The sequence below is a fragment of the Drosophila rhopaloa genome, unplaced genomic scaffold (genome assembly GCF_018152115.1).
Source record: "Drosophila rhopaloa isolate 14029-0021.01 unplaced genomic scaffold, ASM1815211v1 contig_151, whole genome shotgun sequence".
Taxonomy (NCBI): Eukaryota; Metazoa; Arthropoda; class Insecta; order Diptera; family Drosophilidae; genus Drosophila; species Drosophila rhopaloa.
The window spans coordinates 173,480-189,863 of NW_025335030.1; the positions used below are offsets into that span (position 1 = coordinate 173,480).

General features: G+C 36.3%; 1 long non-coding RNA gene across 2 annotated transcripts; it reads right to left on the bottom strand.

The window, feature by feature from the left end:
* Nucleotides 1-13,094: 13,094 nt before the first annotated feature.
* LOC123037174 lies at nucleotides 13,095-16,141 on the bottom strand. Of its 2 annotated transcripts, none has more exons than XR_006417390.1 (2): nucleotides 15,691-16,141; nucleotides 13,095-13,244 (listed from the first exon to the last, which is right to left on the bottom strand). It is a non-coding gene; the product is annotated as an uncharacterized LOC123037174 (long non-coding RNA). The 2 variants fall into 2 exon arrangements; XR_006417391.1 differs by having other exon boundaries at nucleotides 15,686-16,141.
* Between the last annotated feature and the right edge of the window lie 243 nt (nucleotides 16,142-16,384).

Consider the following 16,384-nt stretch of genomic DNA (forward strand, 5'->3'; position numbering starts at 1 on the left):
GCATGGAAGATAATAAAATATTCGAGTTTTCGTCTGAACAATTTTTTTCTCTCTTAGCCTCGTGCTCTTTTACAAAACCGCCCTCAGGCCAGAAACTGGCGAAACACACAGTTGCAAAATGAGCACAAGGAATACCAATCTTAAATGATGATACTTTCCTAGCATAAGAAAATTTAAATTGTGTATCAACTTGAACATTGTTACGAATATAAGCCGTAAAATCCATTGATGGGGGTCTGGGGCGAGCCGTGAAACTAATATATGTTTTAGTGCCACACTTGCAGAATTTGTATCTGCCGCTAACCTTGAGGACAGAGCGGATGTCCCTTGCTGCGTCACATCGGGTCCAAAACCTTCGGGTACCGAATCACTTTTTGCCCCAGATCACAGGATCATTTGAGTGGCGCCTAAGATTGGAAACTGAGCTGGAAGAGAATCGGGTTGCCCGGCGCCTGCCATAGAATGCCCACCGACCCCGATTTTTTGCGCTTTGGGGAATCGAGTTCAGCTAGCATGGGACTAGTGAGCTGCGATTCAAGCGCCACAAGCGCGTTCGAATTTTACAGTTGCAGATTAATTCCGTAACTGTTTTTGTGGTTCTCATATACGATGCACTCATGGCAGTAGTAGCGTTTTCTACAATGTGCAAATTCTTGAATTACCAGGAACTATATTCCTCTTACTTTAAATCTTTGTAGATCTAAATATTAGGTTGTTTGGTAATGACATACCGTTTTTTTATTGATTTTTGACGACGATTTTAACATAGTTAGCATTGTCCGATTTAAGTGCTATATGTACGTATGTATATGTCTTCGATGATTTTCTGCCATTTTGATGGTTACTTATATATACCTCTCCTAAAGAAGTCCTTGTCCCTACTGGCAAAAAACTCGGCGATTCGATTTTCACAATCCTCCCTTGAACTCAATTTTTGTTCATCGAAAAAATTTTTCATGGCCAAAAACAGATGGTAATGGCTTGGGGCAATGTCCGGACTATAAGGTGGATGCATTAACACTTCCCAACCAAGCTGTATGGGGCCAAAGATGTATGGGGCCTGGCGTTGTCATGATGGAACACAACGCCTTTACGATTGACCATGGCTGGCCGCTTCTGTTCAAGTGCAATCTTCAATCGCTCCAGTTGTTCACAGTAGAGGTCAGAATTGATGGTTTGGCCATAGTGAAACACTTCATAATGGATAATTTCTCTGATATCCCACCATACACTCAGCAAACACCTTCTGAGCCGTCAGTCCTGGCTTTGCAACCGTTTGAGACGACTCACCGTGCTTCCACCAGGATCTTTTACGCTTTATGTTGTTATATGTGATCAATTTTTTATCACCAGTGACTAACCGATCCAGAAATGAGTCGAGTTTATTACGGTGCAACAAAGATTCGCAGATTGATACACGGTCGAAAAGGTTTTTTTGGATAACTCATGAGGGTATGGGTGCCTCTACACCATAATTTATCTCCGTCTGTCCGTTTCTACGCGATCTAGTCTCTCAGTTTTAAAGATATCGAATTAAAAATTTGCAGACACCCTCCGTTTCTTTGCACGCAGTATATACGTCGGAACGGCCGGGATAGGCCGTCTATATCCAATGGCCGCCATATTACTGATTGATCGAAAATGCCATAACTTTGGTGTTTTGAAAGTTAGGAAGTTGGGATTTTCTAAGGGTTTTATTTTTGGCCAATCAATTCGACCTACTAAATGTCATAAGGATTGGCCGACTATATCCTACAGCTGCCATATAACTGAACGATTGGAAATGCCATAACTTTGGTGTTTTTAAAGTTAGGAAGTTGGGATTTTTTATGTGTATTAAGAATGCATCATATGAATAATTTTGGAGAATATAATTTACAGAGTATTCTGCAAGGGTATATAAACTTACGCTCCGCCCGAAGTTAGCTTTCCTTTCTTGTTTTTTTTGAATGTAAAAACCGGTATGTCACTACCAAACAACTTAATATGATGTGCATGAACCGTTTAGAATACTGTATATATCAATCTTAAAAGCATTAATTATTATTATTTTACTTACCACAAAAGTAGTATTTGGTTTCGTATGTATTCCAACTTAGTCTGTCAGTTTCTATATTGTCCTATTTCGCTTCTCGCGATCTCGTTTTTTAAGCCCATTGGGGAATAGGGCTCCGCACGTCAGAAGCACAGCTTGGTGTCGTAAGGGCCACTTATTTGTGCTGATCATAGTGCATCAACGTCCGATAATAAAAACCCCACCCCCCTGGCGACGACGAATTTCTCGCCAACAACAAGCAGTGCACAAATTTCTACAACCGCAGCAAGTCCAACAATATCGCGATGTCAAAGACTGCAGCGACTACAAATAAAAGAAATTCTAAAAGCTCTTAAGCGGTCCCGGATCGCTACATTCAGATCAAGCGTAAGCTTAGACCACAAAATGATGCAGCGTGCAACCAAACAACAACTAATCCCGTCCAGAAAATAAATGAAGAACTAAAGAGATCCAATAACAACAGATTTGCTCCCTTGGCAGAGGCTGAGGAAAACAAACATGTGCAACATAGTCTGAAGAAACCCAAGCCCCATCCAATCTTTGTCATCAAAATTTTAGCGCTGGTCGGGAATGATAACTTTTATGTTGTTTTGGTTACTAAAGGGAATCGAACCTGACGTTACCAGCACCGAAATTGCAAATGCCCTGAAAGAAAAGTTTTTTGCCGCTAAGGGATGGAAAATCCACTGCAGCCTAAGCAAGAAAGCTCTCAGCAGGCCCCAGGACAGTCAAAAAACGAAATACAAACAATGACGTTTACCCTGAAACAACGCATAATGGAACTATTGTCATTCATGTAAACGACTATGCAAACACTTGTTCAAAACCAGAACATGGTGATACAATTGCTCGTAGCACAACAGTTTAAATAATCTATGCATAATCTACAAATATCAATGTATAATGTAGAATTAAATGTAAATAATCTATGCATAATCTACAAATATCAATGTATAATGTAGAACTTGAATTAACATAATTCCCTAATGAAAATCGTATAGACGTTATGCTTCTAGTAGAAACGCACCTCACAAGCAAATACAACTTTCAAATATGAGGTTATACATTTTACCGCACAGATCATCCGGATGAAAAAGCCCAAGGCGGAACCGGAGTCTTTATCAGAGAACGCATCAAACCCCACTTTCATCAAAGTTTTGCAACGAACTACTTGCAAGCCCCATATGAAAATGCAATCAAGTAACGGAATTCTTTCAATTGCTGCCGCCTACTGTCCGCCTGTCTAGGGAAGACAATTCATGGATTTCTACAACTTATAAACTTAAACTTAATATTGAATCGGACTTCGACCGCACGACTGAAGCCCTGGAAGACGTACTCGGTGCAGCAGACAAAATCTCCAAGCAAACAAATACTATAAGTCCACTCACCAAATCGAACAGCTATTGCGGGAAATAGGCGTATGCGACGTAATTTGCAAACCAGCAGATCGCCATCTTCAATTCAAGGCCTTAAGGAAGCCACCCGCACTCTTGACCTGGCTATCCAGCAACAGGCACAAAATGCACAGTTGCAGTACATCGAGAAACTTTCGCCAATCAGTACAAAGAATCGCCTATGGAAAGCTCACCCAAATTTAAGCGCTATGATCGAAACGATCAGAGACTCTTCCGGATGCTGGTCGACGGAGGCAGAGCTGAACCATTTGATTCAGCCCGAAACCACATCTTTCCCAAATTCATTTCCGCCGATGGAAATCAAAAAAGTCATAATCGAACCAAAACCGATGGTGACTTACTAACCTCAAAAATGATAATCGAACTTTCAACCTGTGCTATTACCTCATTAAACTCTTCCAAAAGAAGTAAAACCGAGGACGGAAGCTCACTTCGGCAAGCCGAAGTTTAAATACTCTTGCAGACTTTGCCGAAATTGCTAAAATTGAAAAAGAAGCGAAAGGAATAAGGTATAAATAAATAAACTAGATTTGCAGAGTTTCATGTCAATTGCTTTTATACTGCAAAAATGTCATATACAAATAGGAAAAAAAGGGATATTTTCGCCTCCTTTAACAATTTTTCCAACGGAAGCTATAAGATATAGACGTCCGATCGGTTAGCGCTTTTACCCTGATCAAGGTATGCGTAAATAAATACGATTTGGAAAGATTCATGTCAATAGCTTTTACACTGCGCGAAATATCATCAATTCTTGTGCTATTACCTCATTAAACTCTTCCAAAAGAAGTAAAATCGAGGACGGAAGCCAGATATATTCGATTGTTCCTATGGCAGCTTTAGGATATAGACGTCCGATCGATTTTCAAACTTGATCTGCGTACACATGTTTTAGGACGGGTGTGAAAGTTTCAGATCGATAGCTTTTAAAATGAGCTCGCAAACGGTATTGAAACAGACGGACAGACGGACATGGCTATATCGACTCCCCTATTGATCCTGATCAAGAATATATATACTTTATAGGGTCGGAAACGTATCCTTTCCTGCGTTACAAACTTCTGACCAAAATTATAATACCCTCTGCAAGGGTATAAAAATGTATTATCCTCATGATACCAAAGCCCGGAAAACACCATACAATTCCGTCATCGTACAGACAAGTTTGTCTTCTGTCTTGTTTGTCTAAACTACTTGAAAAATGCCTTCTAACGGGTTTCCAAAAAGAACCCGCCTGAGACGCAACGACCTCGGAACTCCCAATAGTATGTTTCCCTTAAGGGGGTCTTCTAGTCTAGAAATTTGAGAAAATCGAAAAATTTTGTTTTCATAATTCGATAGTTTTGATTTTCAAAAATATCTCCCTAAAAGGATTTTTCAAAACTCAAATTATTTTCAAAGTTATTTCCTTTCATTAGTGACGTGGCCCCTAGACCGGTTGAGCGAACGACTGGAACAATAAATGGCTGAAAGCCCGAACTACCTTAGTATGAATAACTTTCTCTCCTTCTTTCTATAACAATACCCTTATTTTCAGTATACTACACTAATCGTTTGAAGATCATTGTATATAGCTGGGATAGCTGATTAAGGGAATGTAATTTATACGTAATATTCTATCAGTTACGCTGCCCGAAACTTAACATACAATTTTAAACTCGTTTTTCTCGAAACTACGGTGGCCACCATATCTCAAGATCTAATCAGTCGATTTAATTGAAATTTGGAATGAATGTTCTATAAATATATCTCTATCGCCGAAACCAAAAAAAAATACAAATTTTAAATTTATAATATTTTTAAAAATTCGACAAAATAGAAAAATTAGTGAAAAATCGACTTTTTCTTTAAGTAGCCGCCATTTCATGAAAAAAATTTTTTTTTTTTTGTTACTTCATACCATAGCGACATTCGTACTCATTAAAATTCTATCATTGTTTTATTTTTCAAATAAGGACAAGCATAGAAATCATCTTCTCCTCTTCATCCTCTTTTTTCCCCTCTTCTTCAAGAACGAATAACTTAATGAAAACGAATTTTTTTTTGAAATTTATTTAAGTTTAATAAACATATGATGACGAGTTTTTTTTGAGTCCTTGAAAAGATTAAAAAAATATTCATTTTATGTGCGACTCGAAAATAACATGAAAATAACTCGAAATTGAGTCGTAAATGTTCGCAAAATATGATTCATGAAATAGCAAAACAAAAATGTAAGGCTATCGAAAATGTATCATCTTGGGGATTGCACTGTGATTAAATTGACGATCCGGTCGTCGAGAGACAACTTCTTATCTCGTTGATCTTCTTCAAACGGTACTTCTCTTTACAAATTTTAAGCTCGCGCTCTAAATTTCTGCATTTCTTTTCATTGCGATTATTCTGAAAGTGCACATCAGTGAGATAACAAGGAGTAAAGTGCTACAAACTAAAGTGTTTGAACAAATTAATTCATTTGAGGTAAAACAAATAAGTTTAAGACAAAAAAAAAATGTCAGCACAGCAATTGAGGAGATTGGCAAAAAAACAAGACCAAATATTGTTAGCGAAGGACAATTTTGTATCTGTGATGAAAAAACTGCAAGAACAAACGGTACTTCTCTTTAAAAATGTTAAGCTCGCGCTCTAAATTTCTGCATTTCTCTTCATTGCAATTATTCTGAAAGTGCACATCAGTGAGATTACAAAGAGTAAAGTGCTACAAACTAAAGTTTTTGAAAAAATTAATTCATTTGAGGTAAAACAAATAAGTTTAAGACAAAAAAAAAATGTCAGCACAGCAATTGAGGAGATTGGCAAAAAAACAAGACCAATTATTGTTAGCGAAGGACAATTTTGTATCTGCGATGAAAAAGCTGCAAGAACAAACGGTACTTCTCTTTACAAATTTTAAGCTCGCGCAATTATTTTGAAAGTGCACATCAGTGAGATTACAAGGAGTAAAGTGCTACAAACTTAAGTGTTCGAAAAAATTAATTAATTTGAGGTAAAACAAATAAGTTTAAGAAAAAACAAGAAAGGAAAGCTAACTTCGGGCAGAGCCGAAGTTGATATACCCTTGCAGTATATTCTGTAAATTATATCCAACTTTCTAACTTTACAAACACCAAAGTTATGGCATTTCCGATCAATCAGTTGAATGGCAGCTATAGGATAAAGTCGGCCCATCCTTATGAAATTTGATAGGTCGGATTGATTGGCCAAATATAAAACTCTTAGAAAATCCCAACTTCCTAACTTTACAAACACCAAAGTTATGGCATTTCCGATCAATCAGTTACATGGCAGCTATATGATATAGTCGGCCGATCCCGGCCGTTCCGACGGGTGTGTGCAAAGTTTCAATTCGAAAGCTTTAAAACTGAGAGACTAGTTTGAGTAGAAACAGACAGACGGACAGAGGACATGGGTATATCAACTCAGGAGGTGATCCTGTTCAAGAATATATATACTTTATAGGGTCGGAGATGTCTCCTTCACTGTGTTGCACACTTTTGACCAAAATTATAATACCCTCTGCAAGGGTATAAAAATGTCAGCTCAGCAATTGAGGAGATTGGCAAAAAAACAAGACCAATTATTGTTAGCGAAGGACAATTTTGTATCTGGGATGAAAAAACTGCAAGAACAGATGGCCCCGACTGATGCAGAGGTGTTTGGAGAAAATGGCAAAATCAACGAATTCAATTTTAATATTGAAATTCGTCTTTGACTTTCAAAGTGAACGGTCGTGTTTTTTTTCTGCGCTTCGAATTTTATATTTTGTTTTCGTTTATTCCCATCGGTGGGTTTTATAAAAACAACATTAAATTTTCCTTCGGTTATTTAAACATAAATTTAAACTCCGTTCGCTTCGCGAGTGCACTTTGTATTAATACTAATAAATTGTTTTAGTTTTCGTAATTCTTATCTGTGTTTTCTATCCTATTTATATCCCCGCCGTTTCTCTTTTGTGCATGCACTTTAACTTATTTACGCTCCCGCTCTCTTGTTCTCTTTGCTTTGAAAGTTCTAAGCGTGCAGTTTCTGCGCTCTTGCGGTACTTATAACTGCTCGTTTATAAATTTCAATTCGTTTTCTTGGTACAGTGGTTCCAATAGACAAAATGAATAATAATAATTTAGTCTGCTTCGGCAAAAAATGCAGCCTCGTAATCCCGGCTGACCAGTCTAATATGACTTGCTGGCTGTGTGAAAATATGGTGCACACCAAGTGCGCTGGTTTTACAGGCCGGACAAGTTATGACCTTTCAAAAGGGCCCAATTTGCAGTTTTGTTGTGATGCTTGTATCGCGGTTGCGAACTAAAGGCGGTCTGATGGGGCTGATTAGCTGCTTCGGAGTTGCTAGAGATAGTTTTCGACGAGCTGATGATTTTTTGATGAATATAATACCATTGAATTTATTTGTGTAAAGTTATCACTTCCTGGTAGCTCTATATACATAACTTGTCAATTTCCAATAAATCACCTTGGTTTAGCAAAGAGTTGACACACTTAAGAAATGTAAAGTCCAGACTTTTTAGGAAATATAAAAAAACCGGTTCTCAATCTGTTTTTACTAGATATTAAAGTGCTCGGTCAAGATGCTTAATGCTCAGTGTCACATTAGTTACTTAAACCATTGTAAGGTCCAGTTCTCTCAGGACCCGAAACAGTTTTATAATTTTGTTAACACCAAGCGTAAGTCTAATTCTTTTCCTTCCTCGCTGTCGTTCGAAAACATGACGGCAACCACCGATTTATTTGCCCAATTTTTTCAAACGACTTACTCTACTTTAGATTATTTATCACAGCCTTATTGTTACACCATATCCAAGTCAAACCTCATATTATGTCCCACTTTAACAGAAAGCTCTCTTCTTTTGGATCTTCTTCGTATTAAGCCTGTTTATTAACCAGGGCCCGATGGTATTCCTGGGTGCGTGCTTAGGTATTGCGCTAAAGCCCTGTGCAAATCTCTTCACAAGTTGTTTACCTTATCTCTAGAAACTTCCCAATTCCCAAATATTTGTAAGGAATCATTTGTTATTCCTCTTTTCAAAAAAGGTAACAAGTTAGAAGCCAGTAACTACAGAGGTATTTCTAAGTTGTCAGCTATTCCTAAGCTTTTTGAAAAAATTATTACTCCTCATTTGCAGCACCTTTGCAGATCAATCATTTCTCCGTGTCAACACGGATTTATTAAACGTAGATCCACAATCACAAACCTTCTAGAGCTCACTGCATTTGTGATAAAAGGCTTCAATAGTAGTTTTCAAACAGACGTCACTTACACTGACTTTAGTAAAGCATTTGACTCTGTAAATCACTTACTTCTTGTTCAAAAACTGGACCTGTTAGGTTTTCCAGTTGATCTTCTTAGATCTATCCCAAGTTATCTAAATGGCAGGTCACAAAGAGTCCTTTTTAAAAATTCAATTTCTGAAATTCTGCGTGCTATTTCCGGGGTCCCACAAGGGAGCCATCTGGGTCCGTTACTTTTTACATTATTTATTAACGAACTTCCCTCAATTATAAGTCATTCTCGCGTACTTATTTACGCAGATGATGTTAAGTTGTGCCTGCAGTATAAGGACATTTCCTGCCATTTAGACTTGCAATCCGATCTAGATAATTTTCAAAACTGGTGTCGAGATAATTTACTAAATTTAAACGCATCTAAGTGCAAGCTGATGACTTTTTATCGGGTCAATCCGATATACGCGACTCACACATTAAGTGGCAGCTCTTTGGATAGAATAACTCTTGTTAACGATCTTGGCGTTCTCTTGGACCCTAAACTAAAATTTTCAAACCACATTTCGTCCATGGTTAATAAAGCCAAAGGAGTGCTTGGACTTATTAAAAGGTTGTCAAAAGAATTCGATGATCCTTATTTAACTAAAACTTTATTTATTTCGTTAGTCCGCCCGATTCTGGAGTATGGGTCTCCCGTCTGGAGTCCACAATACGGAATACATATTGAATCAGTACAAAAAAACTTTATTCTTTTTGCTTAACGGCGCCTAAACTGGGATGCAAATCTTAACTTACCTTCTTATTCAAGTAGACTTCTGTTGATTAATTTACCCTCCCTAGCCAACCGTAGAACGATGCTTGGTACTGTCTTCATTTATAACCTTATACATGGTAATATTGACTCCACCGACTTGGTAAGTCGGCTAAACTTTTCTATATTAAATCATTGTAGATCTAACTATGCCTTGCATGAGCCTTTCAGAGTATTATGTTCTGACTATAATAGATTTTTTCCTATAATCTCAAATCTTGACTCTCTGCCGCTACTAAAACGATTAATACTATCTTCATTGGCAAAAAAATTGATCTTTCTATTACTTTTTTCCTCGGACTTTTACCTATATTTCCTTATCTCTCGTCTATCTTCTCGCGAATCATGCCGTAAGATACACGGCTGCGCCCCTCGGTTAGTTGGGCGGGTAAATGGGCCGTGGGACTCCGCGAAAAAAAAAAAAAAATCTAACGACCTTTACTTTAATTTTGTTGAAGTTAGATTTGGACGTCATGCCGCTCCCTCTTGCTCATATTTTAAAATTGGGCTTAGAGTGGATTTGTATATACAAACTTTGTTGGACAATGAGACCCTATTTATCGACAAAGGAAGCCAGGATATGCTTAAACTTCTATTTTGGAATACTTCTGCTCACGCTTTCTAGTATCCAGCAACATCCTTTTCATCATTCTTCCCAGTGCAGGTAGAAGACTGATTGGACCGTAAGCATCTTCGTCGTTGGGCGGCTTTCTAGGCTGGGAATCACCACTATGGCAGCAGATTTCAAAGCGCTGTTGAACAATAAGACTATGAACATAAAAGCAGATAGAATCTTGATAATCTTGTTAACTGGGGTTCCACTCTTGGAGTTTTGCGTTTTTTTAGCTTTCCGATCTGTGTCACGACCTTCTTCAGAGTGGGAGGAAATGTGTATTAAATGGATTCGTAAGCTTCCATTAAAAGTAGTTGGTCGATGCATTTTGACTTTTTCCAACATTTAGTCAAACTGATATTGCCTGTTCTTTGCCAGAATTTGTTCTTGTATATTCCCGACAAATTTTTTTTAGTCCATTGAGAGCTAAAGCATTTTGTGGAAGCAGTTTGTTCTGCTTTGGTTTGAAAAATGTCTTATTTATTGTGTTATTTTTCCATGAAGATCTTTACCGCATCTTCGTAATTATTTGGATGGTTTATTTAAGTGTTAAGACTTAAGCTTCTGACCGATGGAGGAGCCGGGCTGTAGTATGGATTTCCTTCTCGGCTTGTATTGCGGTATGTGACTTAGTATTGCAACAACTAGCAAATGATCCGAGGACAGTTCGTATTTGGTTTCACTCCAAAGATTATTGAGTGAAAGTTGTCTTTCTATTGCAGGTAGTATACAAGTCGGAAGGAGTCGGATCGGGCGACTATAGCATATAGCTCCCATAGGAACAATCGGAAAAAAGAATTCAAAAAATGTAACTTTGTTGTTTTTAATTTGGTTTTGTTGTTCTTTGGGACCTTATTACATTTAAAGTTTATGGAAATACGATTTTAATTAAGTTAAAATCGCACAACAATATCATAAAGCTGCCATAGAAACGATGGCGAAATTCAGCGCAAAGTCGACTTAGCTTCATTGTTTTTAGTAATATAGGCATATAAATCGAAATGTAGTCGTTTTGTAACAACTGCAAGGGTAAATAAACTTCGGCTTGTTTTAAAAATATTTTCCAGCATCGGGATTTGTGGGGAGTTTTAAGACTCCTCACAGTTCGATTACGTCCTTCCGTTATATGACATTTACTATTTGACCTATATTTCATAAAACCAATTTTGTGCCGATTCTTTAAGAATTTTTCTTCCCATAAAAATGTTATAATAAACTCGGGGACGATTTTGGGGAATATTGGTGCGATCTTGATGGTATAAAATCTTGAAGTTCATCTTTTTCTTGACAGTTTTGGGACATATACGAACGATTATTTGTTAATTTATCTTCAAAGATTCCTACAGCTTGGAAAGCTTATTTTACTTCAAAGGAGTCGAAATATCATATTTTCTCAACGTAATATAATGTATCACTCAATGTCCTTGAAACTAAATTTGTGTTTGATAGACTATTGTCTAATCTCAGTTTACAACAAATTCTGCTCTTCTAATTCTTCAACAAATTTACGTAAATGATTTTTATATTTAGTCTCACGTAATTCCGCTATCATTCAATGTGGAGGAGTTGCGCTGTTGAACTCGCTGATAAGTAGAGTTCTTCCAGTCGTGTGGTATATTTCTCATCAAGAGTAATCGTGCTTGTGCGATTCGGTTCCTAATGTCTGCTTGTATAATTTAATTTTGGCCTTCTGATGTTGTAGGGTAATGGTAGACTAATTCGTCGACTTCCTTGATAAAGAGAGCCAAATAAAGTGGGTCTATATTGAATTTATTTATCTGCTTTAGATGCAGAAGGAAATGATTCATGGGTACATCTGAGAGGGTTTGCGCAGCTTTTGCTGATGCGACTGCTGCTGATGTTGATGGCAGTTCCATTTTTGATGGTTCAAATTGAATTTTTTTATTTATGCGAAAGAGTTAAATTAATCTGATTATTATCGCTTTTCTATGGGTTTTTTTGACCTACCAAATTTCATAAGGATCGGCCGACTTTATCCTATAGCTGCAATATAGCTGAACGATTGGAAATGCCATAACTTAGGTGTTTTAAGGCTAGGAAGTTGGGATTTTTTATGAGTATTAGTTTTGGAGAATATAATTTACAGCATATTCTACAAGGGTATATCAACCTCGGCTCCGCCCGAAGTTACCTTTCCTTTCTTGTATTAATTCCTTTTTAGGTAGTCGCGCGCGAGGATATTACTTGTATTCCAGCGGCTGCGCTGATTATGTTTTTCGCCTCGGGATGGAATGGTTTCTAGGCTGCATCTTTTGATAACTAATTTGGATTGGTCAAAGCTTTTATGCTGACGAATGGGTTCTCAGGCTGGACCCTTTGTTGAAAAGTTTGAATATTGTTCATGTCTGCTGTCGTTGATAAAAGCGTGTGATTTGTTTATGTGAAATGTTTATAATTAAAGTGCCGCCGATTGAAGGCGTGGGAAAGATTTGTGTCTAAGGGGTTTAAATGACTAATTGACAATTGGAATAATAGATATCTCGGCATATACAGGTTGTATGTTGGGTTTGGTGTCCAAGGTATTTACGTATACGTCACTTGTATATACTATGGCAAATATTCTGATGCACGTATATACTCCGATCGCTGCTCATTCAAGAAATGGCTCTGTCTCAAATGAAGACTTTCTGTTGAGTGGCGCATACAACCAGCTAAACAGTCGATATTTAAAGTAGTTGGCGTTAAGGGTTTAGAAGTTCATGGTCAGTAGTCGTTTTGGAGCCATCAGGTCGTCATAATGACCTCCAGACCTCAAAATTATCAGACGTCAATACTCCTCTTATAAACTTACTTTTTCTTAATTTTTTTACGAACTGGTTCATAAGTTCGACAAACTTACAGGATGCATTTGGGAAAAATGAATAGTGGCATTAGTTCCTAAAAAAAACTTCTGTATTTGCAGATGCATAAAAAAGCGGCCAAAAAATTGAAAGAACGTTTTTTGCAATTTAGTTTATTTTTATTTTGTTTGAAGTATTTATAAATTACATCTCTTTTATATTACAGTATCTTCAGAAATGTAATTTATTCTTCAAAGTTTGGTGCAGCACTCTTTGTTTTCGAATAATCCCTCACAGGCGAATAAAACTGAAAAGAAAAGGCGTTTTTATTATAAATTGTTTTGATCATTCTTATGAATATAAGTCTTTTAAACCAGATACATTATGAAACAAGAAAGGAAGCAAACTTCGACAAACCGAAGTTTATATACCCTTGCAGCTATTACAAAACGACTATTTTTCAATTTTTATGCCTACATTAAACAATGAAGCTATGTCTAAATATAAAAGACAAGCAAATTTGGACGTCCACATGGTTTTAAAAATTTTAAATGCACTTATTTTGCAAGGGTTTCTCAGAAGTCAGAGATGTTTTGTCTACTTTCTTTCTATACCCTTGCATAGGGTAATATAATTTCGGTCAAAAGTTTGCAACGCAAGGAAGGAGACATTTGCGAACCTAAAAAGTATATATATTTTTGATCAGCATCAACAAGAGAGTTGATCTAGCCATGTCCGTCTGTCTGTCCGTCGTCTGTCTGTCCGTCTGTTTCTACGCAAACTAGTTTTAAAGCTATCTGCTTGAAACTTTAACAAATGTTTCATTTCTATTGCAGGTAGTATATAAGTCGTCTTTATCATATAGCTCCCATAGGAACAATCAGACAAGTATAACTTTGTTGTTTTTAATTTTTTTTGTTGTTGTTCGGATTTGGTAATATTTAAATTTTTTTTGTTTAATTTAATTTAATTGGTTTTAATTAAATTAAAATCGGACATCTATATCATATAGCTCCCATAGGAAAATCGAAATATTTAATAAAATAATAATTCAAAACGAGGACGGAAGCCTACTTCGGCAAGCCGAAGTTTTAATACCCTTGCAGACTTTGCCGAAATTACTAAAACTGAAAAAGTAGCGAAAGGAATAAGGTATACATAAATAAACTAGATTTGCATCGTTTAATGTCAATTGCTTTTATACTGCAAAAATGTCATATAAAAATAGAAAAAAATTGATACTTTCGCAGCCTTTAACTACTTTTCCTACGGAAAAGCGCTTTTATCCTAATCAAGATATGCGTAAATAAATAAGACTTGGAAAAATTTATGTCAGTAGCTTACACACTACGCGAAAAAATTCAGAAAATCGTCAAATTTGGACCGATTTCACCCTGTTGTTCCTATGGGAGCTGTAGGATATAGACGTGCGATCGTCACGTGCTTTTACCCTAATCATGGTATGCATAAAAAAATACGATTTGGAAAGATTCATGTCAATTGCTTATATACTGTGCGAAATATCCTAAAAATCATTACATTTTAACCGATTTCACCCTATTGTTCCTATGGGAGCTATAGGATATAGACGTCCGATCGCCAAGCGCTTTTACCCTGATCAAGGTATGCATAAAAAAATAAGATTTGGAAAGATTTATGTTAATAGCTTTTACACTGCGCGAAATATCTTCCATTCTTGAAAGTTATATCCGATTGTTCCTATGGGAGCTATAGGATAAAGACGTCCGATCAGCACGCGCTTTTACCTTGATGAACGAATGCATAAAAAAATACAATTTGATAGCTTTTACACTGCGCGAAATATCTTCCATTCTTGAAAGTTATATCCGATTGTTCCTATGGGAGCTATAGGATAAAGACGTCCGATCAGCACGCGCTTTTACCTTGATGAAGGAATGCATAAAAAAAATACAATTTGAAAAAATTTATAGCAATAGCTTTTACACGGCGCGTTTATCTGCGTACACATGTTTTAGGACGAGTGTGAAAGTTTCAGATCGCTAGCTTTTAAACTGAGCTCGCAAACGGTATTGAAACAGACGGACAGACGGACATGGCTATATCGACTCCCCTATTGATCCTGATCAAGAATATATATACTTTATAGGGTCGGAAACGTCTCCTTCACTGCGTTACAAACTTCTGACCAAAATTATAATACCCTCTGCAAGGGTATAAAAATTGTATTTTGCTGTTTTTCTATTTATCATAATATTCCTTTGAGATATAGTAATTATTTACTATCAGAATTACGCTTTTTGTTTTGTTAAAATCGGACAACAGTGCAAAATCGACATAGCTCGAAATATAGTCGATTTGTAATAACTGCAAAGGTATATAAACTTCGGCTTGCCGAAGTTTGCTTCCTTTCTTGTTAAAATAGATGCTTATATGGACTTTTGCGAAACTTAGGTGCGTAGAGGAAAATCAATTGCAATTATATTTTGGTATTAACTTTCCACGACTTTGGCAAGCCAAAGTTTATATATAATTTTTTTTTTTTTGCATTTTTTTTTCCGAAGTTATTAGGAGGTGTACATATTTAGTACATTAATATATATTCGGTTCATGGGATGGATCCGAAATTATATAATGAGGTTTTTAGTCAATAAAGTCATATACGTAGAATTCTTCTATAACAACCAAATGTTGCAAATTTTATCCGATTGTTGCTATTGCAGCTAAAGGATATGATTTTCGGATATAACTAATCGAGAATATATATACTTTACAGCGTCGGAAATGTCATCTTCATTGCGTTGCAAACATCCGACCATAATTTAAGTACCCTCTACAGGTGCAACTGCCTAAAAAAAGATCGAAAAATTAATAGAAAATTTGACATAACCCCATTTTCTTACCTAACCCACCCTATTATTTTCTATCTCAAAAATACTATTTCATTTTAATCTTATAGATGCCCTGGGAACGATTAAATAATGTATAGAAGAATTTACATAACTTTGTTGTTTTTGACAGCTGAGCGAAGCCGAAAAAAACACGGATGACGTCATAAAGAAATTCAAGCACGAATTGTCTTTGCTTATCTCAGTAATGATTTTTGTTTACCTTGAAAATGACCTAAACTAGGAAAGCCGAAGTTTATTTACCCTTGCAGTTATTAAAATCGTCTACATTTTGATTTCTATGCCAATATTACTAAAAACAATGAAACTATGTCGATTTTTCGCTACACTTTGCAATCGTTTCTATGGCAGCTACATTATATTGTTGTCCGAAGTTAACAAAACTAATTCTGATATAGTAAATAATAATATTATCCCTAAAGAATGCTTTGATAAATAAAAAAGCAGCAATATAAAAATTGTCTTAAATTTTTATTTTTTTTAAATTTATTTGATTTTTTATGGGATCTATATGGTATTGATGTCCGAATTTAATTTAATTAAAACAGTAATTCCATAG